At 42.5% G+C, this 27945-nt stretch overlaps 1 protein-coding gene across 1 annotated transcript in view; it reads right to left on the bottom strand.

Annotated features, from left to right (window-relative positions):
* The window catches only part of LOC144783059 (uncharacterized), a 69233-nt gene extending 44800 nt beyond the window's left edge, over positions 1–24433 (bottom strand). Inside the window, exon 1 of the mRNA XM_078662230.1 lies at positions 24355–24433. The gene's annotated coding sequence lies outside the window, so the exon portion shown is untranslated. The remainder of the gene's footprint in view (positions 1–24354) is intronic.
* Between the last annotated feature and the right edge of the window lie 3512 nt (positions 24434–27945).

The raw sequence follows: 27945 nt of genomic DNA, 5'->3' as shown, positions 1-27945 counted from the left end.
CTCACGTCTGAGCATACCCGTCCCACTCGGGGTGACAAATGCAAAAACAACAGTTGATGGACTGAATGCAGAACAATGTCATACATTCACCCCAGTACAGCGATCTGGGCCTAAATCCATCGTTTTTGTGCTCACCACACCCCCCAATTCAGACATGGCCATATGCAAATCAGCCTCGACCCTGTGCCTCATGGGAACAGTCCAGCCCGAACTGCCAAGCCATGTCTTCCTTGGACCGGAATCAAGCATCCTAGGACCGGTTTCTGGCTATCAGCCGTCTTCAGCCAAGATAGCTTGACTCCAGTGGTTTGGAGAGCACGGGACTCACGTCTGAGCACACCCGTCCCACTCGGGGTGACAAATGCAAAAACAACAGTTGATGGACAGAATGCAGAACAATGTCATACTGTAGTGTAGTTCCTATATTCCCAATAGGCTCTGAGCATTGGAATAATATAAACAGCAGTGTAGACGTAGGACTGAGGTCGACTAGGTCTCTACTGACTATATTAGACTTAATTTAACTTCCCTGGATAGACAAGAAGGGATTAGCTTCTGACAACCATAAACATGACAACTTTGCTCCCTCAGAATAAGAGTGTGTCTCTAGAGTTGTGTGAAAACAATAGACTGCTATTTTACTCAGTCAATCGTGCATACTTAGTTTCACCAGAGTGCAGAGAAATAGAGAGACAGGCGTTTTCAATAAAAGGTGTTATTTATTGAGCAGTCTTCTTTCTAATGCAAGAGAAATGAATTGCCACAATTGCAATACTTAATGTAAACTAAAGTGCATACAGTAAAAGGAGTATTATGAAATAACACTGTAAAAGCATTGATATGGTTTCTTAGCCATATGATACTTTAAAAAGGATAAAATCTATACATAAACATATACATTGACTAACGAACTCAACTGGTGCTTCTAAATACGCCTACCCCGGTGTACCTGACCTATGCCTAATACGTGGGAAGGAGTAAGTAAGTTGCAGTTTAAGTTAAGTCGGTTTTGCCAAGAATCTGAGTCAAGAATTCTCTTTAAGGGTTTAGTCAGTTCCGTACCTGGGTAATAGAAAGCAGGAGGTCTGGTATCTCTCTCTCAGGACTCGATATCCCAGCAACCTGCAACCGGAGCTGGATTTTCTCGGCTGGAGAAAAAGACAGCGTCTTTCTCAGTGCGTCAAAAGGGAGGGGCAGCGTCCGTGGGCTCTCATATCAGCTGGGCTCTCGGGCAAGTAGATAGCTGCTCTGCTCCAAACCACCGTGTGTTTGCTTAAGAAAACGTTGGTATATTTATACCTGAAAGGTGCCGGGTTTGACGTAAGGTTGGACATAAGACGTCAATAAAGATGTCACTAAGAACTGGCCGTTCTTTCAGTGTTCGCAGGAGTTCTAGGACAAATCAAAACAGAAGCATGGGGATTTCCCAGGTTGCTGGAGGTTTGTTTTGTTTAAAGAAATCGTTGTACTCTCTAGGAGTCTGGGGAAGTAGCCTTGCTTAATTTGGACTGCATGGGCTACGACTAAATATGGATATGATTCTTATGCCTGTATAAGGATATTATTTATTATAACCACATAAGGGCATAAATCAGGAATATTGAATTAGGGTCCTAGATAGAAATACAACACCCACTTCACGATCTAATGTCCCTCATTACTAAAACTAAGCAATAGTAAACATATAATGGTGCATGTGTTTTCCAACTCACCCCAAAATACATAATTCACATTTGAAATGGTATATAGTAAATACACGAAAATGAGTATTGGTACTGTACGCTTTTCAAGCAGTGGTATCATTCAGTTAAAAAATGCATATATATATCAGCTGAATGAATTGCGAAAATTACACATGAAATGGCTCTTAATACAGAAGAGAAGGTCGAGAACATTCCATCACATAATAATACAAATACTGTACATGTGCTAGAGGCTGAGGTAAAATATTGTCTCTAGAGTTCCTAAAATAGAAGCTCTGTTCTCTAAGAATAGTTCTACTTTAAGCAGAGTACATGTGCCAGAAAAAGGTAAATATTTTGGAAGTGGAAAAAATAATTTCGCTTTCAGGGGAAAAATACTTCCAAATGTTTTCAGTAGCTTTTGTTTATCAAAGCTGAAGGCCGAATTCAGAGTTCAGGGAACGCTGTGTGCTCGTTGCTTTAAAAGTTATTCTTTCTGTTCAGGGGAGAACATCATTTCAGACAGACTCGCAAAAAATTGGTCTACAGCTTCAGGTGAAAGTTCGACCAAGTTTGAAAATGCTGTAACAGTGCAGTCGTGAGAATGATTGCTATCATCGATGTCAGGATCAGCAATGCTCACTGAAGGTTGTACCTGTGTGATGCAGCTCTCATCTCGTACTCCACTGCCACATACTCGTAGTGGTGAAGTCTCAACGAATGCCGTCATCAGAATAGGTAGCCGCTGGGGACAACACGATGCATGAGTCGTTACCGGACCTAGCAAGGTATCTGTATCCATTGGTACTGCTGATGGTAGTGTAAGACAGACGTCCAACACGCATTCTTCTCCGCATAGCATACATCGAAGCACAGGTAAGATGCAATTTTGCCAGATAGGTCTGAATGAAAGAAACCAGGTCATATTCAGATCTCTTAGCCGGGCTAATCCGAGGACTTTAGTTATGCGGTCCCGATAGCGTATAGCTAGGATCGTTTCTTCCATCGTTGCTGGAGTCTTGTCTGCGGTTTGGTTTGCCATACCGGAGCAGAAGAATCAAAAATAAAATTCCTGCTACGAGTCCCAAAAGTAGAGGTAGGCCGCCAAAGACAGAATGGACAAAATTGGGGAAGATGCCCAGAACTGTTTCAAATGGTGTCAACAGTCCCGAAAAAATTGTCTTAAATACATGTGCGATGCCACTGGTATCTGACATGTTTAAGATTTGGCTCAACATTTCTACGAAATGCACGGGGCAATTTGTTAATAAAAGGGTATGTATCTCTGCCGTTGTCCTTGCGACTTGCAGATCATATGTTTCTTTAGACGAGGTCAAAGGCACAGTTGTCTGTAAAAGAATAGACTTCATTCTGCTTAAAGTATCAATTCGAATAGAAGAGATATTTAAACGAGGCCATATTGCCGCCTCCATATCTGGAGTGCTGTTTGGATACAATACTTGCATACAGCAAGTGACCATGGAACTAACGCTGACGAGATAGGCTTTCCCTGGCACCATGCCACAACAGCTGTGGTCATTTATTAGAATATAGCTCCCGTTAGAGAGTTGTCTGAAGAATGGCTCTATCTGTGTTGCAGGAGTGCCGTGCAGGTGACATGAAAGGTTATTCGAGGACCCTTCGCAGGCTCCATGCAAGTTGATACCTTGACACAGAAGTGTACCGCTTAGTGATCTTTTACAATTTTTACCACTAAGAAATACATTCTTTTTCTTTTCACTGTAACATGTGTGTGTATAAGGTAAATTCCATGTTGACTTGATGTACCCTTTACCCAACCTTTCATACTGGCCCACTGGTATATATTCTTGGCAGTATTTAAATTGGAAAGTTGTTATCGGAATTGTGATTATTCCGTGTATTATCCATTCAATGACAGGTCTTTCTGACATTGTCAATGGAATCTCTCAAGTTTTTCAATGCTCAGAATCGTATAGTCTGCTCCTTTATGTGCCAAACTGATTTGTTTATCAGTAAGGTTAAAGATAGAAAATAATGACGTTGTGCTGATTAAATGCCATGGCACGTAGCCTGAACGCAGATTTTGCAACGTCCAGCCAAGCTGTACAATAGAACGTAATTGGGACTGACCATGTTGCAACATTAGTAAGTCTTGCTCTATTATATCAATAGCAGATGATACAATACTGTCCAGTGAATATATTCTGGAGGACAGGGTCGTTAACCCATTGTCCACAACAGAAAGTGATTTTTCCAAATTAATACGATCAATTTCTCGTATTTTTTCTGCTGTTTCAATTTGCATTACTTTCCAAGCTTTGTTGTACTCAGCGTATATACCGGCCGCTATGAAACGTTTTTGACGCTGTTTGCGTGGTCCCAATATGAAATCACGCAAGTCAGCACCGTCTTTAAGTAAAGTGAAGTGTTGCTTAATTTCAGCCAGTGTGGATTTCTGTAGCCATTCGAGGCATAGTTTCCCTACAATGTATGTTGTAACTATCCCTGGATGTTGTCTCTGGGAGTATCTTGGGTCTGGCCTGGTCATTTTGAACCCCTGTATTTTGTTCAGGAATCTATCTTGACAGTTATTTGTGTCTGTGGGCCAGATCAACCATTTTTTCCAATCAGGTTGTGTTCTGTTTTGGTATAAAATATGGGCTACGTCTATCTCCATATCAGTAGTGCTATTACTATTAGGTATGGGCTTTGGAATAGACGGTTTGTTTAAGTCCTTAATTTTGGCTAGGCCAAGACAGGTAGTCTGTTGAATGGTGTCATTCAAGAATATTAATTGTTCTGGGATCATGCAGGCTCTTAATAATGCTTCCAAGCCTTGGACCTGCCATTCTTTTGTACCCCAGATGGTTTTTGTTTCAATGTTGTTTTTCCAGAATTCAAAACCAAATGTAATCATTTTTTCATAAAATGCTTCAGAATAAATTAATTTAGTATTTGTCAGCATTGTTTTCATTCCTGTCTTATTTAACAGTTTAAAATAAAACGTTTCTGCATCACTTGTCTTAAACCCTGAGAAGTATGGGAATTTCTCATAAAATGTTTTTGAGCTGCTTTTATGCGGTGTTGCACAATGTTCCCATTGATTATAATTAAAAACATTTCTAGGCTGTGCAGATTTATGCAAATAGTGATGGCCAAAGTGATTGTAGCAATACATTTCTTCATTTGATGAACCCTGTAAATAATCATGTTCTGTAAATTTTGCTGACATTACTAAATCTGACATCATATTATTTATATTTTCAAAGTCCCAATCATCAGAAAAAAAAAGTACTTGGTTTTACAAAGTCACTTAATGAAACCTTAAACTGGTGTAGATATTTCAAGAGCTCAATCGGGCCAAAAATGTCAAATTCAGTTCTGTCCCCTGCTACCCCACCGGGTATTGGATTGGCTGTGACGTTCACTGAAGATAGTTCTCTTTTCTCGATGTGAGATGACTTGTGAGGTTTTAGGACCCAGTTGATGTTCTGACTTGCTGTGTCCATTGTACGGTATTTTCCTTCAATGAATTTTCCCAAACAAAGAACCATGATGAGCCAAAGCAGGAGGAAAAGTACACCTAACACAATCCAAAATTCAATCCATGGAGAAATCAGATAGGTTTCTTTGAGTTGATGAAAGAGTTCTGTTACTTTCTCTTTGAAAGCTTTTGTTGCTGGCGTTTCTTCAGGCTCGCTTGGATCTTCAGAAAAGTCATTGAAATTGATGAAGTAGCCAGATGCAGTTCTGTCAATTGTTGGAATTGCTTCCGGATTTTCATTTGCTTTTGGATTTTCTTTGTTTCATTAGCATAGTCTTAGGCTACATCATTGTAGACTGGTGTTTCTTGACGAACTGTTGTAATTTGGGTTTCAAGAGGCACAAGTTCCATGGCATTGTTGCATAGTCCTTTTTTATTCACTGCAGGTTTATCAAATGTGATTAGTCTCTCAGTTTGAACCTCTTGTATTGTAGCAAATTTTGGTACTCTGCTATTTCTTGGGAGTCCACTGGGCCTACTACTTATTATTGGCCACATGATTGTGGTTTTACTAGGTCAATGGATACAACTCGGTTCTCCTTTTTACCAGCAAGGGGCGGTAGTACTACTGATCTTGTTCCGCTGACAGCTAAAACAGGTACTGCTTTTCTGTAAGAAGGCCCAAATTCCTTCTTTACCGCGATCTTCTCTCTGACCAGATCCCCAATCTTTGAAATCCAGACAGGTCTTGCTGGGACAGGTGGTTTTTCTTCAGTGGCTGTTGGCTGTTGCTTTAACTTTATGTTGCTCAGGTTTCGTCTTGTTTCATTTAATTCCTGTAAAACAGCCAAACGGTCTTTGATATCAAAGCATTTTTCTTCTACCACTGAAGTGTGACTATCAAGGTCCTGAATACACATTCTAGTACCGAACAATAGTTTGTACGGACTGAGACCTTTTAGAGAATTTCTTGCCAGATTATTAAGACTACGTTGGACACTTGTTAAATGTTGGACCCATCCAGCACCCGAACCTAATACCCTTGCCGTTATAGATTGCTTTATGTCCCGTTTCTTTCTTTCCACTACCGCATTTCCCTCAGGATGGAAGGAACAAGAGTACCGCAAGGCAATGCCCATGCTGGCCATGGCCTCCTTGTAAGCCCTAGAGCTAAACGCAGGACCCTGGTCAGAATGTAGCATGCCAATTGCGTATGTGCCGATAAAGACTCGCAAATCTTTTATAACAGTTCTGGCGTCAGCCGAGCGCTGGGGCCACATCTAAATGAATCTCGTGCAGGAATCCACTGCAACCATGATATATTTATAGTTGCCATCCCCTTGTAAGGGACCACAGTGGTCCAGGTAAACACACGCTAATGGTTTATCTGAGATTAGAAGGGGCCTCTGCGCTGGTCGTTTCACTGTTGATACTTTCATTCTTTGGCATATTTTGCATTCTAGAACATAGTTCCTAGTTTGTTTTCTCATGCGCGGCCACCAATATCTCTGTTTTAATAACGATATTGTGGCGGAAACACCAGCATGTGCAGAAGCTAGCCCTTCGTGTGCCGCTATAATTAGTCCTAACCTGTGTTCCATGTTTGGAATTGCCCTATCCCCCACTCCAGGGATTCGAGCAAAAGGAACATTATTCGCATCAGTTATGTATGAGTACTTTACTGGAAAGCCTTTTGGGAGTGATTTTCTATCATCTTTCACTGAAGCACTGACAGCTTGCATTACATCGCTGTCTATTTTTGTTTTTGACCGGGTGATAGCAGCTACGGAAGCCGTTTGCACAGCTGCCTTCGCGGCTTCATCAGCCAATGAATTCCCCGCAACGTGAACGCCATCACGTTGATGACTCAGTGTATGTATCACGTGAGTCTTTTGTAGTTCTTTCTGTAAAAGAACTACTTGTTCCCAAAGCATTTTATGCTTGATTGTGCCACCTTTTGCATCTTTGAAGCCTTTTTGAACCCAGTTCTGCAAGTATTCATTATAAGACTGAACGCAGTAATATGAATCGCACACTATTAGTGTGGGGAATTCGCGATCGGTATTTTCAAGCGCCATCTTAAATGCTAGTAGTTCAGCTCGCTGAGCTGTACAATCTCCTAGAGATTGGGTTTTAGTGACCAGTGGTCTAAATTTTCCTTTGTGCCAACGACCTTTAACAATCGCGCATGCAGCACTGTAAGCTTGCTTACCCCCAACTGCGGGTTGTGCTGATCCGTTTGTATATATTATACAGCCGTAATGTTCTAGAGGCAGGATTTCGGTCGGCAGAGGACATTCATATTCATATTGGAGAAATTCTTCTGTTTTTAAATTAGGATCAAATTTGTATACTACGTCTGTTGCAGCAAGATAATTAACCCATTGTATCCATCTAGGATGTAGTGCTTTAGCATTTGGAATGCTTGCCTTTGTCATTGCTTCTAGGGCAGGTATTGGTGTAACGATTATTATTCGTTTACCTTGTGCTAGGGCTCTTTCTTTTGCTACAGCAGTCTGAACCGCAGTTAGAATTTTTTCAGTAGAACTGAATTTAATTTCGGCTTGTGTGTACAAGTATGATTTGTAAGCTATTGGTACCGTTTCTCCCTCATTAGAGGTCAGGTACGTGAATCCACATCTTCCTGGGATGACTCAGATTACAAGGTTGCGTATGTTTTCGCGAGTTTGCAATTTTGTTTTAGCTAACATGTCTGTTTCCAATGATCTTAAAATTTCTGTGTGTTTCTGAGTCCAATTGATTGGTGTGAAATCAGGTTGTATTAATTCATACAGAGGTTTAACCCTCTCTGCATAATTTAGAATGTATGTTCTTCCGAAATTCAGGAAACCTAGTATTGATTGTAAGTTCTTCAGTGTTTTAGGTGTTTGGAGTACAGCACACTTCTCTAAGAAGTTGTCTGCTAGGCTTTTGCCTTCACTTGATAATTCATATCCTAAAAATAGGACAGTTAGATGGGCAATTCGTGACTTTTTAAAGTTGAATTTGTAACCCTCAGCTGCGAACCCAAGTATTATGGTGTTCACTCTTTTCAAGTGAGTATCCAAGTCATCATCTGTGAGATAGATGTCATCGACATAAGATAATGCTTCATCATCATATATTTGTAGTAACTCTGTTACTTTTGCTGAGAATAATCCTGGGCTATTCTTGAATCCCTGTGGGAGTGGACAGAAGTTTTTTTGTGACCCCATGATTGAGAACGCGGTCAAATACCTGCTCTCAGGTGCAATGTTTTGACAAAAGAATCCATTAGAGATGTCTAATGTCGTTTTGTATTTTTTGCGCACAATGTTATTCATTAGTGCTGCACTGTGTGAGTTTTGTACTCCAAATGTTTTGCAACATGAGTTAAGGTGTCTGTAGTCCAAAACTAGACGATATGAATCGTCTGGTTTGGAGACAGGAAACAAAGGATTGTTCATTTGTTAGGTGCATGTTTCAATCACCCCCTGATATTCAAGTTGATCTAAGATCTCCCTGACTTGCATTTTAGCTTCTTGCTTAACCGGGTACTGCCTTTGTGCAGGGGGTTGACATTTTAACTGGATCTTGTGAGGAGGAGAGTCCTCATCCCATCCTACATGATTTTTATATAATGCAGAAGCTTGGGCCACTGCCCATTTTCTTGCAAGTGTATATTTTTTATGAATTGGAATATGATTTGAGAAGGCAGGCATAATCATTTCTTCGCCATGAGGGCACTCCCTGACAAACTCTGGTGGCCAGTCTTTTTCAGCTAAAAGCATGTCATAGCCTTTCGAAAGGTTATCCCAAAAGAGACCCCTTACTTTCCTAGTCTTGTCCCCCTCTATACGCAGTGTTATTTCGTATATTTTATGAGGTTTGCTAACTCTGGTATCTGGAGTTTCCACTTGAATGTATTCAATTGTGTCCACTGTCTCCAGAAGATTCATCAGGATCTTGCGAGCTATGGTCACTTCTGCTGCGCTGTCTAGCATTGTCTGAGCCCTCTCTCCGTTTTTGAGTTGTGTCCTCAGTATCCTCGGCATGTTTAATTATTTTAATACTGGCTACCTTCTTTCTTGGAAATTGTAATTTTTTACTTTGATGAGCAGGTTCCTTGTCTTTGGACTTGACGTGCTCTTCCTTGTGTTCTGACCGTCCTCTTCTTTCCGATTTCTGTGAGGAAGTCTGAAAAGATCGAGAGGGACGTGTATCAATATCTTGATATCTGTCAGGTTTTCTCAATTTATCCCTATCTCTAAGGTTGTATCTTTTCTCAGGGTGCTCCCTCTGGGGAGACTTGCCTCCTCGGTCCGGAGATCTTTCTCTCCGTTGAGGAGACCTTCCTCTGGACTGGAATCGTTTTTCTTTGGGAGTGGATTGTTTATTACCATCCCAACTCTTTTTTGGAGTGTTTATATTATTTTTAATAAAGGTTTTTTCCGGATTTTCAGTTAGTTGGGATTTTACTGGTTTCCCACCCAAACTATCTCTTCCTAGTTCTTCATAGGATTTTTCTATGATTCTGGCAAGTTCAAATGGTTGTTCTGCTATATCTGTTTCTTTCAGTTTCTGGCGGATTGCCACAGATGCTGCTTCTCCTTTTATGTTGGCTAATAATATAGCCGAGACCTGCTTGAAGTCTTTCAGTAATTTCATACCCAGAGTTAAAGCAGGTTCTGGACCGTATTCCTTTTGAATCTGTCTTAACACATCTGGTATTACCGCCATGGATGGAACCCCATGTGTTTTTGTGTAGATGGAAGCAAAGACTGTGCCCCAAGTGTCACAGTCCTCCACATGTGGTGCGATCCCCATTGGAAGGCAGTTAGTCAGAATTCTGTGTTTCTCATTAGGTGTAGTATCAAGAAATACTGCCTCTATTTGAGTTATTTTTGTTCCCGTTTTGCGGGTATTTTGCCAATGGCTGATTGTATATTCTGTGGTGTGATTTTATTTGTGTTCCCCTGTTGAGGGGTTTGTTGTGGAATTCTTATTGCTGGTTGGACTGTTGAAGTCCGCATGACACATTGGACCAATTGTCTATGTATTTTAATTAGTATTTTTAGCTGGGCTAAAAGTTCCCGGTCTGACATTTTATCAATGTCTGGGTGAGGTGTGTAGCTGGCTAGAACCGGCCACGTTGCTCCTGGTCTACCTAGTGGACCGAGCCTGGTGATGTGATTTTTATGTTTTAGGGCGCCTTTAAACCAGAGCAGGTGCTCTTGGTAATTTAATGGGATTTCAATCTCCTCGAAAGGAGTGTATTCCTCTGGAGGTTCCTCTATTTTGTAATAGTGGAAGTTGTGTGTCACAGCGTTTGCTGCTGGAAAGAGTATCCATGAGTAGAATACCTCTGTCTGCCGATATTCATGGGCCTCTACCACGAATATGACTGTACCACCTTGTGATGTCAGTCCATTTTCTATAAGTTTAATAGTTATAGTTCTTCTTATATTTGCCGGAATGTAAATAGCATTCGGGTCATTCTGTTGGATATTTGTGTCATCCAACAACTGTTGAGACGCTGTTCCCATGAGGCACAGGGTCAAGGCTGATTTGCATATGGCCATGTCTGAACTGGGGTGGGGTGGAGTGCAAAAAAACGATGGATTTAGGTCCAGATCTCTGTACTGGGGTGAATGTATGACATTGTTCTGCATTCTGTCCATCAACTGTTGTTTTTGCATTTGTCACCCCGAGTGGGATGGATATGCTCAGACGTGAGTCCCATGCTCTCCACACCACTGGAGTCAAGCTATCCTGGCTGAAGATGGCTGATAGCCAGAATCCGGTGCTAGGATGCTTGATTCCGGCCCAGGAAAGACATGGCTTGGCAGTTCGGGCTGGACTGTTCCCATGAGGCACAGGGTCAAGGCTGATTTGCATATGGCCATGTCTGAACTGGGGTGGTGTGGAGTGCAAAAAAACGATGGATTTAGGCCCAGATCTCTGTACTGGGGTGAATGTATGACATTGTTTTGCATTCTGTCCATTAACTGTTGTTTTTGCATTTGTCACCCCGAGTGGGATGGGTATGCTCAGACGTGAGTCCCATGCTCTCCACACCACTGGAGTCAAGCTATCCTGGCTGATAGCCAGAAACCGGTCCTAGGATGCTTGATTCCGGCTCAGGAAAGACATGGCTTGGCAGTTCGGGCTGGACTGTTCCCATGAGGCACAGGGTCAAGGCTAATTTGCATATGGCCATGTCTGAACTGGGGTGGTGTGGGGTGCAAAAAAAATGATGGATTTAGGCCCAGATCTCTGTACTGGGGTGAATGTATGACATTGTTCTGCATTCTGTCCATCAACTGTTGTTTTTGCATTTGTCACCCCGAGTGGGATGGGTATGCTCAGACGTGAGTCCCATGCTCTCCACACCACTGGAGTCAAGCTATCCTGGCTGAAGATGGCTGATAGCCAGAAACCGGTCCTAGGATGCTTGATTCCGGCCCAGGAAAGACATGGCTTGGCAGTTCGGCTTGGACTGTTCCCATGAGGCACAGGGTCAAGGCTGATTTGCATATGGACATGTCTGAACTGGGGAGGTGTGGAGTGCAAAAAAACGATGGATTTAGGCCCAGATCTCTGTACTGGGGTGAATGTATGACATTGTTCTGCATTCTGTCCATCAACTGTTGTTTTTGCAGCTATCCTTTTGTCCCATGGCAGATTTTGGTGTAAGATTGACAAACATGTGCACCAGGAGCGAGATTATCTCTTTTGGGGCCCCCATTTTGTCCATACAGACCCAAAGGTTCCTATGGCTGACCAGATCGAAGGCGCAACTTTGGTCAATAAAGCATAAGTGTAGAAAGCCTGCTTTTGATAGGGTGTACTTCCCATCAAAAGGTCAACTTAACCATCCAAAGGCCTTTTTTGAACCCATATTGGGAGTCTGTTGAGATTGCATTCTTCTCTGTCCAGGATTCTAATCTCTGTAACAGGACGGTCCCCAAAGGTTTGGCATAGGAGTTGAGTAGAGAAATAGGGAAAAAACATTTTGGGACATTCCTTGATCCCTTTTTAAAAAATGGGAATGATCAGTGAATGTGACCAGGATGGGGGTATGTATTCTGCTCCGGCCGCATTTAGGACCTTAGTCATCAGTGGAGCCCATAGGGCTGGCTCCAATTTATAGGTGTCCATTGGAACCATGTCTGAGCCTGGGGCTTTTCACCTTAGGGCTTTTGTTTATTGCCCTTAAAATCTCTTCAAATGTAAAGACCATGGGCCAGATGTAGGTGTCCAAATACCGGTCGGAAACGGACGAAAATACCGATTTTTGGCCGTTTCCGACCGGTATTTGGACATTGGTATGTAGGGGTAGCAAAAACATACAGATTCAGTAAATTTACCGAATCGGTAATTTTACAGAATCGGTAAAATTACCGATCTGTAAAATTACCTGAATCTGTAATTTCTTATGTAGGTAGCACTTTAAACAGTGCTACAGGGCCTTTAAAATTCGTTATTTACCACCCAAAACTATTGGGTGGTAAATTACGAATTTCTGTGTACATGCACATCTGTGCATGTACACCTGTGCCATGTGGCACACAAGCCAGAAACAGGGGTGCAACAGGGTGTCAAAGTGACACCCTGTCAAAGTGACACCCTGTCACCCTTGGAAATTTGGTATTTTTACCGATTCTGTAATTACCGAATCTGTATTTGCTATTGATTCCTATGGGCTTCAAGGCCCATAGGAATCAATGGCAAAGAACGATTTTTTTCCTACATAGCAATTACCGATTAGTAAATACCGAATCGGTGAAATTCGGTATTTACCATTCGGTAATTTGCTATTACCTACATCTAGCCCCATATCTGTTCTTGAGAGAGACTCTAGACTGTTGAGTTCCCTCATCATTTCTTGTGCATGAAAATATCGAACCAAAATGGGCCTCCCATTTGGCAGGGGTGATTGAGGATTTCAGATCGGGCCCATCCCCATGGTGAATAATGGGGCATTGATTGCGTACTGTCCTCAGTTTCTGCAGCCTTTAATACGTTCTCCCAGGCGTCCCCTTGCAGTTCTGTCTTTCTGTTATTAATAGCGGTATTGTAATTCGATCTGGCTTCCCGCCATTGGATCCCTTGGGCACTGATGTATCTTCAGGCATTTAAAGAGGTGATAGTTTTTCCCAACCAGTATAAACATCCACAATTAACTAACTGATGAAGGGCATTTCTCAGCAGTATTAACTAAAATCAAAAGTACTTAAAATGTAATTTAAACATGATGGAAATAATCATGACATCCTTTCCATGAAAGGTTCTCTTTCACTACCCATACAAATTATTGTTCACATTACAGCTACTGCTCTCAAAGACGGGACTCGGAGACTTTAGAAGAGAACCAAACATGATGTATACGTTTGTAAGGTATTTTGATGTCTTGAGTTTTCAAGTATCTGCCAGTGAGAGACACATAAAGTACATACAAAAGACACCATTGTTCCTCTCCAGGGCTATTTCTTAATTAAAAGAGGCGCTTTGAGAGGCTGTACAGTATGAACACTGGGTAAACCTGATACTTAGGGCAAGTCTTAGAACCTAAATTGCTTCGAAATAGGAGCTAAAATGTTAGTTATCCCATTCCTTATTTTACAACAACCACAATTCTACTCTCTGGCCTTCCTTTCACGTTGCTCCCCACATGCCAACTTTTAGCAGAAAGATTTAATGAAACAGTGGACTTTCAATCCATCTTTAATCTGTATGTGATCTGAGGCAATTTTAAGAAAGCGGTAATGAAAATAATATAATACATGGGATTCTGTAATCCCTGTATAAACGACAGTCACTGATTTCTTTAAAAATCAATGACTTGTGACGCACCAAGTTACCACATGTAACGAAAATACATCGGAACTCGACTATTATAAGGTAATTACAGTCGAGTTTTGACGTCACAATGCCTGCAAGCCAGCAAAGGGGCAAAAGGCAGGTCACAGAGCATAAATGGAGCAGCTGTTTTAAGAAACAAAAACGGAACATTGCTTTTCTTTCTTCTGCTCTATTTTAATAGCTTACAATGCCAAGCAGAGAGAATATATTTATTTTTTTGCACTCCTTAGATAGGGAAAAAATAGAATCTTTCTGTATCTTTTTTGCACAGTCTGAGCTACTGCAGCTTTTGGGTTGTTTTTTTAAAACTGAATTGTAATGTTTTTAATACCTATTTGCCAGTCAGTCAGTCAAGAAAGCTTTATTTCGGCCATATGGTCATAGAAGCACATAAGAAAAGACAATACAGCACATTTTGTATATCATAAGAAGAGTATTAACATATGTCATCGTACAGTTTATGTTCGTAGGTGTTATATTAAAAAATTGTGTGAATCTTATTTGTGGAGAGTTTTCTGATTCGTTCTTGGATATGCTCTCTCACAACAACACTCAATGCTAAACTGGGGTATGTGTCAGTAATCATCACGGGTTAAGTGTTCTATCTTAAGTGTAGGGGGGATTAAAATAGTGTGTATTAAAACAAATAGCCTGTTCATTGCTATATATAAAAACTCCGAGCAAATGTTAAAATGCTTTTGACTTATCGAGTGGATGATTATAACAATGTTAAAAAACCACATTAAGAAAGATAAGAATAAAGTCTTTTTTTTTGGCGAAACACAAATCAGATGGGAGAAGATTTATGATCACAATGATCTATTTATTTGCAACAAATATATAACAAGTTTTTGATGTGTTTAGTTTTGCAATAGAGGTTTTATTTTTATTCCTTATGTTTGCAAACATGCTCGCTCTTTTATGTTAAAGAGCTACGCACCAATGTTTTAGGTGGTTTTTGGGAAAGGTGATGGTGTGGCCATGTATTTATTATATGGGGAAAAGTACCACTTAGTGTACATGATAAGGACGTTGCAAGTCACCTCGGACTTCCATAACCTTATAAAGGAACTTGGCCTTCTGCCTCGTTTCTCTTTGTGGTTATGGAACTCCTTGGTGACTTGCAATATCCCTGCAATGTATGGCAGGGGTACTTTATCCCTTGTATAATCTTTATCTAGGAAGATCTGGAGTTTCCTACAACAATCAAGAGAGATGGCACACATGCTGTTGATTCTGGCAATAGGTATTGTGATAGCACAACTCAAACATAAAAACTTATTGGAGTAGAGTATTTATTGACCCCTCATACAAGAAGAATCCCATTGGTGGAACCTCCTTCTCTATACAGACAACAAAACTATGGAACTTCTTTCCTCCAAAGACAAGAAACATCCAAGACCACCAGCAATTTAGGAAGATAGCAAAGACACAGCCACATATTTACTAAGATTTTGCGACTGGGTATCATCACTGTTTTGGCGCAGCCCGATGAAAAAATCTCATTTGAGATTTACAGTTCCAAGCAGAGCCAATTTTGCATGAGTTTGTTAAAAAAAAAAGTAACACAAGGCAAGGCATAGAACACAGCGGCGTAGCTAGGCCTTATGCCGCCCTTGGCGGTCCAAGCCTTTGCTGCCCCGCAGTGGCCATAAGAGCAGGAGGGAGGTCAGGGAGTGCTGGCGAACAAATTCTTTGTTTGCCGCCTCGCTCAGCCACAGGTAACAGCAGGGGAGGGCCACTGCCCCGAAGACTTGCGCCGCCCGGGTTGGGTTGCCCCCCCACACCCCTTCCCTTGCTACACCACTGATAGCGCAGCCTTGCATCAGGCAGGCATTACACGGGAGGAGCACGGCCATTCCCGTGCACCCACCCATGTAATTTGTCACAACCCACATATACAAAGACATTTAAACATAGGTTTGAGTCAAAATAGTGTGCCTACCCAACGCTGGTGTATCAGGGAGAAACAACTTTAGTCCTCACCTTTATATGTGTGACAAAGATGAAAGCCTCCAATGATAGTTTTTGTGCAGAAAGCAGGGATGTGGAATTCCTATAGCCCGACGCACAGGACATATTGTTTGGGGTCAAGGGCAACAAGTTTTAATGTTTATTTTGTCCTTGGGACAAGTAAGCCCAACCCCCTGCAGCAAAAACCCTTTGGCTGCCAGTTTGCAGTAGCACATTAAGGGCCAGGGAAGGGCACTGCCTGAAATTAAGTTATTATTTGTGTGCCTATGTTAATGCTGTTCAAACTTGTACTGATGGTTCATTAATTGAAAGCCTTCATTATTAGGGTGAGCGCTCTAAGTAAATGTAAGTCTGATCGCACTACCGACAGTGGTTACAGTATAAAAATGTGTACTCACAGTTTCAAAGTTTAGCAATATGAGGCTATGCATAATGCTCCCAGAATGCTCTCTGATTAGATGCAAATATTTGCAGAAGCTTGAGAGCAAGATTATTGACTCTATGCTTTCAATATAAAATGTTCCTAAAAAAATGAAAGTAGGAAAAAAATACATTTTGCTAAACTACTGTGAAATTTCAGGTACCGTTTCTTTGCAGCATCATTTAGTAAAATGTGTTGATGCATGCTAGTGTTTCGCAAAAATATTCATATTGGAAAATCAGTGTAACCAGTCTCAATAAGAGTATGAGAGACATAAAAATAAACAAGCATTGGCAAAGCCAGTAGGCCCGAAATTAGTGATCAGCTTTTTAGTTTTGCCAATACGTGACTTGTTTTGGCATGGTTTTTGTAAAGCCTTCTTGATGTGAGAGCTGCCGGGCCCTCACCATTATAACAAACATTGGCAAAAGCAACAAAAAAAAATTGGTCTAAAAAAAGCACACACTGCCACATTAGTTACTGCCAGTGAACAAAACCACTTTGTGTGCCATTATACTCCTGTGAAAGAGCTTATTGCCGTCACTCACAGTGAAGCCAGCCGATACAGAGAGAGGAAGAGAGAATTTTAACAAACACAAAAGGTTGTGGTTAACGCCAGACCAAATTAGGGGCCCTATTATTAAAGAAAGTCTCAAAAGTGCACCCTTGGTATATGTCCTTCATCAAGTGCAGCTGTATGGCTTTCGTGAATTTACAAGAATTTATAGAAGTAAGGCAAGAAATGTATTCCTGGAAAAAATTTGTGAACTGCAGTTTATCATGAGCAAATATGCATGTGTAGATTTGCTCAAGCGAAAATCCGAATGTTTGCAAGGTCATTTTCCCATTAACCACTTTTTTCCCAACTCTGGAAGAAAGTTTACACCTGCCATTGTCAGGAGTAAATTTCCAACATGTCCCAGTATGGGAAAAGATTAGAGAAGAGTTGTTGAAAACCCTTAAAACATGCAAGTTAGTAGATTTGCACAGACTTAAAGGTCATTCCAACCCTGGAACTATTGCTTACCACTACCTTCAGTCCTAGTATGTGGATCTGCAGAAACGTGGCAACATAAAGGGATTGCTAGTATTGAAAAACTACTATGGTATGAGCCCTGGCATAATCAGAGAGGCTATATAAGAGCTCTTATATAATGAGATTGCTGCCATAATTTGTTGCCGAACCACATGGCACCAAAGGGACAAGTGGATTTTGTTACAGGACAAGTAGATTTATGAAGCAACTTGCCCCAAGGACAAGTAGATATTTTAATAAATTCCACACCCCTGAGAAAGGTACCCCTTCCTGCACAAAAAGCTATCCTGACCTTAACGCAGGTGTCCTTGTGACATGCCTGAAGAGTGCCGGTGTTAGGGCTAGGCCGCCACAAATGCACCAACACTAGGTGAGAGCAGCACTGAGCCATACCTTTGAAAATATGGTGCAGTTCTGCTCTCTCCCTTTTACGCAACGCAGTACAGCAACTACACTTGCTGCAATGCGTTGCTTGGAATTTTAGTAAATATGCCCGGCCCCAGGGCTGGCGCTAGGCATGGGCAGCATGGGCTGCTGCCCAGGGCCCCGAGCTCAGCCCATCAAGAGGGGGCCTCGCAAAAGTATTTTCCCACCAGGGTCGCGCCTGTGGTGAGCACTGCGTGGCCCAGGGAAGGGCTGCCTCTCCCCTGGGCTTCGCAGGCATGTGTAGGAATAGGGGAAGAGGCCCCCCTACCCTGTGCCTCGCAGCACTGGGCAATGGCTGTTAATCCCCGGGGAGGGGGCCCTTTTCCCCAGGGCCGTGCAGCCCACATGTAGCGCGAGGCCCGTCTGCATTTGCAGGTTTGACCTGTAATTGGGGACAGGGTCGTATTACGAAGGCAAGCAGTCTGGCATTGGCCGATGGGGCGGTGCTGAAAGGAGTGACATGTGGACTGGTTGTTAAAGGGCCTCAGCTTCATTCCTGCCTCCCAGGCCATCACACTTCTGTCTATGGTGTGCGGGGCGAAGGTGTTAAGTGTGGCAATATGCCTTAATTGTGGCCAGGTGTTGCTCTATTTGTTGTGTCATTCTTCCCTCAGCCCCCCATTGCCCCCCCCGCAAAGAAGTGTCTTGCCCCAGACCGCTCCCCTGCCAGGCAATGGTGGGTGGGGGCAGGTGGGAGTATGCAGGGGCGTCACTGAGAGAGCAGGTTTTTGGCTATGGGTAATTGACACCTTAGTCTCCACGGTAGCTGCAGTAGCTGTGTCCTTTTTCTTGACCCCCCTCCCCTGCAAGGTCATCACCCTGAGGATATGGAGGGCTGGGGAAGGAGTGAACTATGATAAGCCTTCCTGGAGGGTGTGGGTGTATTTACATAGGCCTCGCAGTGAGATACCCTTTGTTAGGCTTTTATTAAACTAGAGAGGATGTGGCGTTGTGTCCTAAGCTGCCTACATTGGCAGTCGGAGACCAGGTTTTAGTCCCAGCATCAGCACAACATCCTGTCATTCTGGGCAAATCACTTAATCTCACCAAAGACTAAAGTAAAAATACATTTGATCTTGTGCAGTGTAACTGTTGCCCATGTAAATCACCCCAATGCCCTAGCACCGAGTTCAACTTATGTCAACTATAAAAATCACGGACCGATCGCAAAAAAAGCCATTTATTTACTCAATTCCAGCTATTTTAATGCACACTAACTGCCTGATCTGCTCACACTGCAACGACAAGGAGTTGAATCCCCAAGCCATAGTTTCCACTTGCCTTGAGTTTGCTTTGTGCTCAATGTGTCGATGTATGCGTATATCACCGTATGTAGATTTGCATATACACCTGGCACATAGCACTCCATGCATTATCCTCACTGGCCTTTGCTATTCTCCAACTATGTATTTTAACAAAAATAAAACGTGAACAAAAAGTCCAAATGCTTGTTCTTTACTTTGCATGTTTGTTGCCTCTGAGTAAAATTAACTGTGTTTTTTTGGTGAGACAGTGTAGGAACAGAAACTGTCTATGAAGAGAATGCTGCAAAGCATTCAAAGCAAAGAGAAAATAAAACGGCAACTTATTTATGTTATGAGATTCTGCAATGGCCAGAGCATGATAATTAGAGAGCACTATTTATATATAAATATCAATATTATTTTTAACATGTCTTATCTGGCTTTGTTTGTTTAACTATTAGTCATAGTTGTGTAAAGCAGCTTAAGAACATATTTTAAAGTACTTTCAACTTACGTTGACTGTGTACACACTGATCAGAGAAAAAAATAGAAACTTCCGCTATTTTCTTAATTTTCACACCGGCCAGGATATTAAAATACAGGTCATGTCAGTACAAAATCAGCCAGTTGGCAACCCTAGCCAAATCAGGTATTGTGGCCCTTGTGCCATTTTATTTCACCTCGTCCGCCTGGTCTAAATGCAGTGCTTCTAGTTTTCACCAATCTTACTAATTCTAGAGGCTTTAAAATGCTTAGGTCACCATAACATTTCTCTAAAAAAAAAAAGACCAATGAGAGTAACCAAATTATGTTTTCTGAAAGAGCACGACGTGCAAATGTGGGCCACTTTTTAGAGACTGCCCGGGCCTAATTGCAATCCCAATCTGACCCTGATTGGGGATGCCATCCACTTCCCACCCCAGTGCCAATTAGCACGCATTTTGGGGCCTGACAGTTGTAATGATTTAGAAAGACAAGCAACTCTCACTCTTTCAGATGCTGATGAGCTGTGAAAGAGATGCTGGTCAGTGGCAGAAAGGAAGGCGTTGTAGCACACAAGGGGGGCATGCTCCATGCAGGGTCAGGAGCACATTCTGTAATTTAGATGCAAATATCTTTCAATCTCTGAGTTCCAAAGAGCTCTCTCAGTCCAGGGGCTGTGTGCCAGGTCAGTTAAAAATGTTAAGTGTTTTGCAAATGTTTGGCAGGCTCCACTGGTGGAGAGTTCATACTACTCCTCATTTCAGTCGTGCATGAATGTTATGCGGCATCCCCAAAGCTTTGAGGGGAAAAAAGGAACATTTTAATTAGTAGTTATGAAAAAACTTGATTGTGAAAAATTATGTCTATTTTCGGAGTACCGTGTCTAGTAGTTTAAGCCATAGGCTACGTTTTACAACTTTTTTTTAAAACAAATCTATGGAGAGAAATACATCGAATGCAAATATATAAAATACAAATGTTGCCTACCCCAAGTTATGCTCTTGAGTATATTCCCATTTTGTAATTGGTCTATTTGAAATGTGTACAAAGGGAAGATTTTACGAAAAGTTTGTAGCCTAAGCTCTGCTATATCAGTTCAAATTCTTAGGTTAGAGCTTGGACTCCATCACCCATGTTCAAGCACTGGCTAATGTGATTTGTTGGGGGGTACAAGGTCCTTAACTCCCTTTGCTGCTAGGCCTTTCCCCCGTGCTAAGCTTTTTTTGGCCATTTGTTGTAGTTTGCGTTTAGGCCCGTAACTTTGTGCATGCAAGGGGAGGAACCACCCTCCCCTGGGACTTACAGCTCGGCTCATGGTGGGGGGGTCCACATCTTGAAGCCATGGTGTAGCACTGAATGGCCTTGCAGAGGGCCCCTCTCCCCTGGGCCTCATAGCCATAGTTTAGTGCTGATAGGCCTATGGGTCTATCCTAATCCTCTCAATGCTACACCATGTCTGAGAGGCACAGGAGAGGAGCGCACAATGTGTGGGCCCCACCCCTGGGTCTAATTACATTTTTCTCACAGTGCTGGACCCTGGCCCTGTGTACATGTCTCTAACAGAGGAATAGCAATCGGTAGTGCAGCAGGTGGCGTGGCACCAGGCTCAGGCATATTAAGAGCTCAATGTTCCCATATTATGCTTTACTGTACTGTGCAGCCAGTGGACAAGGGTGAGAGATGCTTTCACTTTGCACCATAGCACCACTGGTGTGCTGCAGCCCTCTCTTTCGTGGGCCTCACAGCAATTTTACAGAGCCATGAGGCCTGCGAGAGGCCTACCTCCCATAGGCATCACAGCCATGGTGCGACACTCACAAGAGGAGGCACCCTCCTATGAGATAAGCAGCACTGGAACATGGCTATGAGGCCCATGGATCCTCTCTCAGGGGGTGTAGTTAACAATAGTGCAGCAGGTGTAGTGGCACCAGGGCTGTTTCTTGCATCACGGTCAATGACAACATTACTATGCCACTGGTTCCTTCTCCCTTGCACCGCCCAGCCATGATCCAGTACTGCTGTGCAGCTCACGGAAGGCCTTCCCTCCCCTAGGTCTCACTGTCATTGTCCAATGCTGAGAGGCAGCACAGATTCATGAATTCCATGCTTAGGGCAAGAGGCAACATCTGAAAGGCATAGCTATCAATAGTGTAGAAAGTGCAATGGGACCATGGTCTTGTGGGGTTATGTGTCCAATGCACCCAAATTATGGCTGTATTTTACTGCTCAGTCAGTGACCAGAGGGTAGTGGGGAGTCACAATTTGCCTTGCTTGCACGACGGCTGGCCTGCTTTCCTACACCTTGCAGCCATGATCCTGTTCTGTGATGTCCAAATGTCATTCTCTCCCTTGGGCCTTATGTTTTTTACTATATGTGTTGTGTTTTACACTTAACATAATTCTGGCGAGTAAAGAGCCTACACACGAAAAAGATTGTCCTACGTCTCTTAGTGTGTGCATGTGGGATACTGGTGAGAGAGAGGATTTATGTTAAAACAAATTACGAAGTATTAATGTCATCCTAAGGTAGCACAATAAAAGCACATAAAGATAAGGGAGCCTTTTAAAATTTGCAATTATATCCATAGTGAGAGAGGTTTTCTCTTGTGACATTTTATATTTTGAATGATCCCGCCCCTCATTACCTCACAGAATCTCCCCCCTTTATGAGGCAGAACTGGAAATTGTATCATGTACTCATCTGGAAACAATCAGTTAACGAGGAGTAAATAATATACATCTTTGTGAGACCTGCACCTAGCTTTTCCATCATCCAATGTGACAAATGTAATCCATTTAATACAGTTTTAAAATATATGGATTTATTTAATTTGTATATTTATTTTTTTGTCCATGTTACTGATATTCATGTTAGGTTTCTTCGGGGATGCCAAATAAAATCAATAGTCCTGCGGTGTAACTTTTGGTTATGCCACTTCTTGTGATGTTACCAAGGGCGGCTCCTCCACTAGGGCGGAGTAGCGTCATCCCCACAAGAAGCAGAAACATAAAATGCTAAAACTACCATTTTATGTTTCTGCTACTCACACTGCGAGAAAGCAGAAGTGTTTGGTTGGGGGCGGGCGGGTCTGCTTTAGGGCAGGGGAGGAGTCCCTTGCCCCCTGCTAAGGGCCCTGACTGTTTGGTCATGCACACTCTGGCCTTTCTCCATGCAGGCACCAATGCACCCTACATGGAAATAATGGCCTCCCCATAGGCGCCTGGCTGGTCGGTGTCCCAACCAATCACAATGCTGCCATTGCAGCATTGTGATTGGCTTAGGGGAGGGACGCTGCCTGCTTCCTGGTTCTGCCAGAGGCAGGAAAGAAAGAGAGCTGGTCAGGAGCAGAGATGACGCGAGACCTGGGAAGGTAAGTTTATTTTATTTTTAAATTACCCCCCGCGCGAACCCCTGTGAAACCTCCCACCCACGAGTCATGCTAGCTGCGACTGGATTTTACATGCAAATTAGAGGGGCCTCACATCTTTCCTTTCGCCCGGGACCCCAGAAGTTCTAGGGCCGGCCCTGCCCGGCCCCCATAGTTCTTTCCAAACAAACAATGAAAAGTTCGACCACCCAGTAGAAAGAACTCTTTGCCATCACAATAACGTCATAGACACCACAGAACTGAGGATCATATCACACTAGATCTAGAGCTTATCACCCTTAAGGATGGTGGTACGGGTGCATGCTTCAATCCATTCACATGTGTTACATGCTTGGATTGACACTGTAGAAGCAACCTCTTCCAGTCGTGCACAACACCAACACATTCCCACATATGCGTAACTGCGTTCCATGAAAAGTCATCCCAAACTATCAATGCCATCAATCTTCAGTATCCTAGCCCTCACTCGTTTTCACTCCCCTACACGCGAATGGCACAGTAACATATGGCACAATAAAAACACAATTCTGGCCCTTATGTATGAGATAGGCCGCTTTATAAACCAACACCCTGCCACCCAAGCATGCCCCCACCACTCCACTTCACCACCTTATCAGGGTATGAGGTTCTATATTACTGCAAATATAATAGAATGTCATTTTCATATTACAGGTGGCTGGTGAATTCACAGGTAAACTGTAATAATAAGATTAGGGACTGGTTTACATACAAGCATTACCAGCTCCCATGTAATAACATGCTTATCATCCATTTCATGTTCACAAAACTCTTTATTTGAAACTGTCCGAAGTGGCAAGAAATTAGGTGGGGCAGGCCGGTTGAATCAACAAAAAAGGGTGACGTATTACAATGCAGACGTTGATTAAACGGAGGCCTATTGAGAATTCGGGGTGAATAGGCCGGTGAGTTTGGGAACTGTGTTGAGGGTGGACGGAGAGTAGTTTAGATTATACAAATTCCCAGCTCTAAATTATGGACCAGATGTGACGCGCACGGTCGCTGCTGCGAAAGAAACCTGGAAGCGAGGAGCGGGCCTGCATTTCCATCCCCTCCCCTCTCCTCCCATGAGCCGCTGAGGAGCCAGAGGATAGTGCAACAACAGCACTTTCAGCAGCGGTTGCTGCTGCGAGGAAGGGGTAATTAATATCGGAGGCATTCGAGGCTGGGTCCGAATGAAGCCGAGAGCACCGCCGTATTTATCCCAGCAATCTTTACCTAGGCATTTCGGCTCCTCCTCTCTCTAACGTCTGTTTTCAATATTTTTCCAAGCTGTGTTTATTTTACCCTTCAGGCCGGCTATGCCTATGCCATAACCCAAACAGCCCCTATCAGAGTTTCCCCTGAGGTAATCTTAGAGTGCGTACGTACCTTACCCAGCTGTTGGCGGGAAACGGACAGGAGCTGACGGCGCGCGTCTTCTCTGTTGTCTCAGCCGCGCGCCTCTTCTACTACAACAGCCAGCTGCGGCTCAGGCTGCTGAGCGCGCGGACAAGGGAGGGGTGCGAGGAGGGGATGGAGGTGAGGAGACCAAAGGCGAGTGGGGAGGGGGGCGAAAGGCGGAAGGCATATAGAGTGCGTGTGCGTGCGTATTTGATAGTGAGCGTGTGTGTGTGGTTGCAGAGGGGAAAAATGAAGTGGTGAGGATGAAAAAACAAGAGGTGGCACGTGAGGTGATGGGGTAGAGGAAGAAGAGGCTGGTTGTGAAAGGAATGCGGGAGAACAAAGAGTCTAAGGAAAACGCAGGACCATTTAAGAAGGACGCGAATGTACAAAAAGGGACAGTGCACAGAAAGGATGTGGCAGTGAAATGAAAGGTGGGGCAAGATGTGATAAATAAAGGTAGGATATAATGTGATAAACAAATGAGTGTGCGAATTTATTGAGGATTCATCTGCAGCTAGCCTACAGAAAGAAAACCTTAGCAAATGGTTTGAGTAGTAAGAATTAAGGGGAGTCCGACTGAGAGAAACCGAAGGGAGTGTGAATTTGAAGGAGTTGTATGTGAATAGAAAGGGTTAGTGAGGAGAAAAAAAGCGTATTGCCAAGGTTTTGTAACAAAAAACATGTGAAAACATATAAGGGTGAAGGGAAAGGTAGCCCTTGACTTCCTTTGCACTACTTGTTGTAACCAAGCCAAACACCTGCCTTTTGTTATTAGATTTGTCAGCATTCTTTGATGCCTTGGCCTTTCCATTTTTTCCAACTGTCTCAAAGAGGTCTGCCTCACTGACATGCTCTATCTTAGTTTACGACCTTCTTTTCAGGCTGTCAATTTGATTCTCCCCCACAAATGTGTTTGAAAGATTTGGAATGAAAACGTGGATTTCTTCAAGTGTCTGCACTGTTATCTATTGCAGCAGTTCTCAACCTTTTTTCTTCTGTGGACCGGCCCCACTGAATCAGTATATGAAGTTGTGGTTCCACACCTTAGATATTTCTATGATTTGAACTCCAAAATAATACACAAAAGACAGAAGCATATATCAAACAAGTACACATATTATGAAATATTTTATTTAATTCACAAACAAAAATATGCAAACATCAGACTTTATATTTTTGTACAGCTTCATTTATTTAAGATTTGCTATACAATAGTGTCATTAGCCTGGAGTGGATGTAACCCTAATGTCGACCTGGTAAAGGGGTATAAGCCATACATATCTGTCATTTCTGCAAAATAGTTAGTGGAGGATAAACAATAACAAACAGTCTATGCCTATTGACTTCAGTTCATGGTAACATTAGCCACCTTCTATAACCACATGAGATACATACAACTCACATATTTCATTCTGAGGTATCCGATACTGAAGCATTTGTTCTCGCCACTCTCACTAGTTCAGGCCGACCCGGTAATCTTGTTGTTACCTCAGTTCTTTTGACGTATGTTACAAATGGGGTCCATATCTTTTTGAAGGAAATTATCCAATCTCTCAGCAACACCGTTAATTTCTCCAATCAAACTTCAATTTTAATTGGAGGGTTTGAGCTGTTCAAAACTTTTTTTATTTCTAATAGACGATGAAATGTGCTAGACTCCAGCATATTACTTAGTCTTTTTTGCATGCTCTCTTTTTGTCTATGGGTACCAAAGCTCCAATTGAGGCTCCCAATTGACCACACTGGAGTCTGTTTATTGTACTTGCGCTACTTCGTCTCATCAAGGTAAGGATAACAACTACCTTAACAGCCTTTTTGGATTTTAACATTTCTTCACATTTACAAAGCATTTTAAACGTTCTCTTTAGGTCCGCCTAGACAGCTCGTGCCTGTCTCTTTGAAACATGTTGTATATACTGTGTGGGCTTACAGTCAGCCCATTGTTTTTCTTCGAGTGTCTTTTAAAAAGCCTTGCTTCCACATGGTTAATCTCTCCTATTTGTCCCTCCTTTTCATTGGATGTTCCCTCCCGCGGAGCAACACCCCATTACTTGTAGCCTTTCACTTGTCCCACTTTAGCAACTGCTTTAGGGACTTCTTTTTTTTTGTCTAAGAGCACTTCACATGGGCGTCCCGTTTTCACTTGCTCTGAGCTTTTCTGTAAATAGGGCTGTAATTCTTGTTCCTATTTTGTCACGTTTGCTGTTCATTCAAAGACCAAGATCAAATGTCATACGCTGTTTCCCCTAGGCCACCTATTTAATTTTCTTTGTCTGACTTCAAAGTGAGAGAACACATCTCTTCACCCTCTCACTCAACGCAGCTTGCCCCCTTCTTGCTTGCTCCCTCTGTCCCTCATAGCCTGTTTTTGAATGCCTTCTCTTAAATGCATCATAATTAGATAAGCTGTCCATCTTTGCTAATTTTTGGTCAAAATTGCTTGAGACAGTCCATAATGTGGGTAAAAACTCCACTCATCAGCAGTCAACTAAACAGAAGATAATTTGGCCAAGCATTGATACATAAGTGCTTTCAAATAACCATTTTGTTTTCTGCCGATTCTCCTGTGATATGTCCTCTTTCTCTCTCCTTAGTTGTTTGTTTGAATACATTACAATCAGCAGTCAGTCTAAGTCACAACCTTCCTAGACTAGCATGGACCAGCTCTTTGTTTTTCCCCCAGGACATAAATAAGGCCTTTGGCCCACCACGTCGCTAAATGCTAGAAACCCACGGATTTGTTGAAGTAAAATGGAGTCATGTTTTTAAGAGGATTGTTGTTGAAAAATAGTTTGTAATGGCATCCTGAAGAAGGGGCATGCTGAGACGTAAGAAAAACCAAGATACGCTACGTATTTTAACCACTTGAAATACTTATAATTTCATCACTTAGAAGAGGAAACAATATACCACGCCAAATCTTTTAACACAATGAAGATTTAAGTGGAACACATAGGCTTGTTCTCTCTGTTTTTTGGAAGCTACCGAACGAGACACACTGTGGAATTCTGGAGGAGAAATTGCTATAATGAGTATAAATGTTGCGTGTAAGTGGCACAAGCCAAAGGCACGGTAAGGCAAGCTCAGCATAAGTTAAATTTGATGAGCTAATTGTGGCTATTCTCCGTAATAGCATGTGATTCATTATAGGGGTGTCAAGCCACACCAGGAATAGTTTATTGGTTTCCTTTTTGTCCTGATGACCTGTAGGAGAAGTCACAGTGACCATGATCTGGGATGGGTGATCCTAGAGGCCTCATGAGACAAAAGAAGCACATGTGACCTAAATCCTACACAAAAAGTAACAAGGATGGGTGTACAGTCTACAAGCCCATAAGTATTGTTTGAATGGTGACGTCCCTTGGTTCCAACTGGGCTATGCCATTTTCATTTGTTATTGTCAAACAAATCTATTGTGCAAAATAACAACTCTTACCATTTTTGATCAGTGTACGTGATGACCTCCATGGTACTTTTCATTAACTTGACTCATTTGATAGAGAATACCTTTCACCTATTTATGTGATGTATCCAATGTTTCCTTCATTGGAAAATCCTTTTGGATGGATATCTGAC

The sequence above is a fragment of the Lissotriton helveticus genome, chromosome 9 (assembly GCF_964261635.1).
Source record: "Lissotriton helveticus chromosome 9, aLisHel1.1, whole genome shotgun sequence".
NCBI lineage: Eukaryota > Metazoa > Chordata > Amphibia > Caudata > Salamandridae > Lissotriton > Lissotriton helveticus.
Note: the sequence above shows the minus strand (reverse complement) of the source record. Positions and strands in the feature narration are given on the sequence as shown.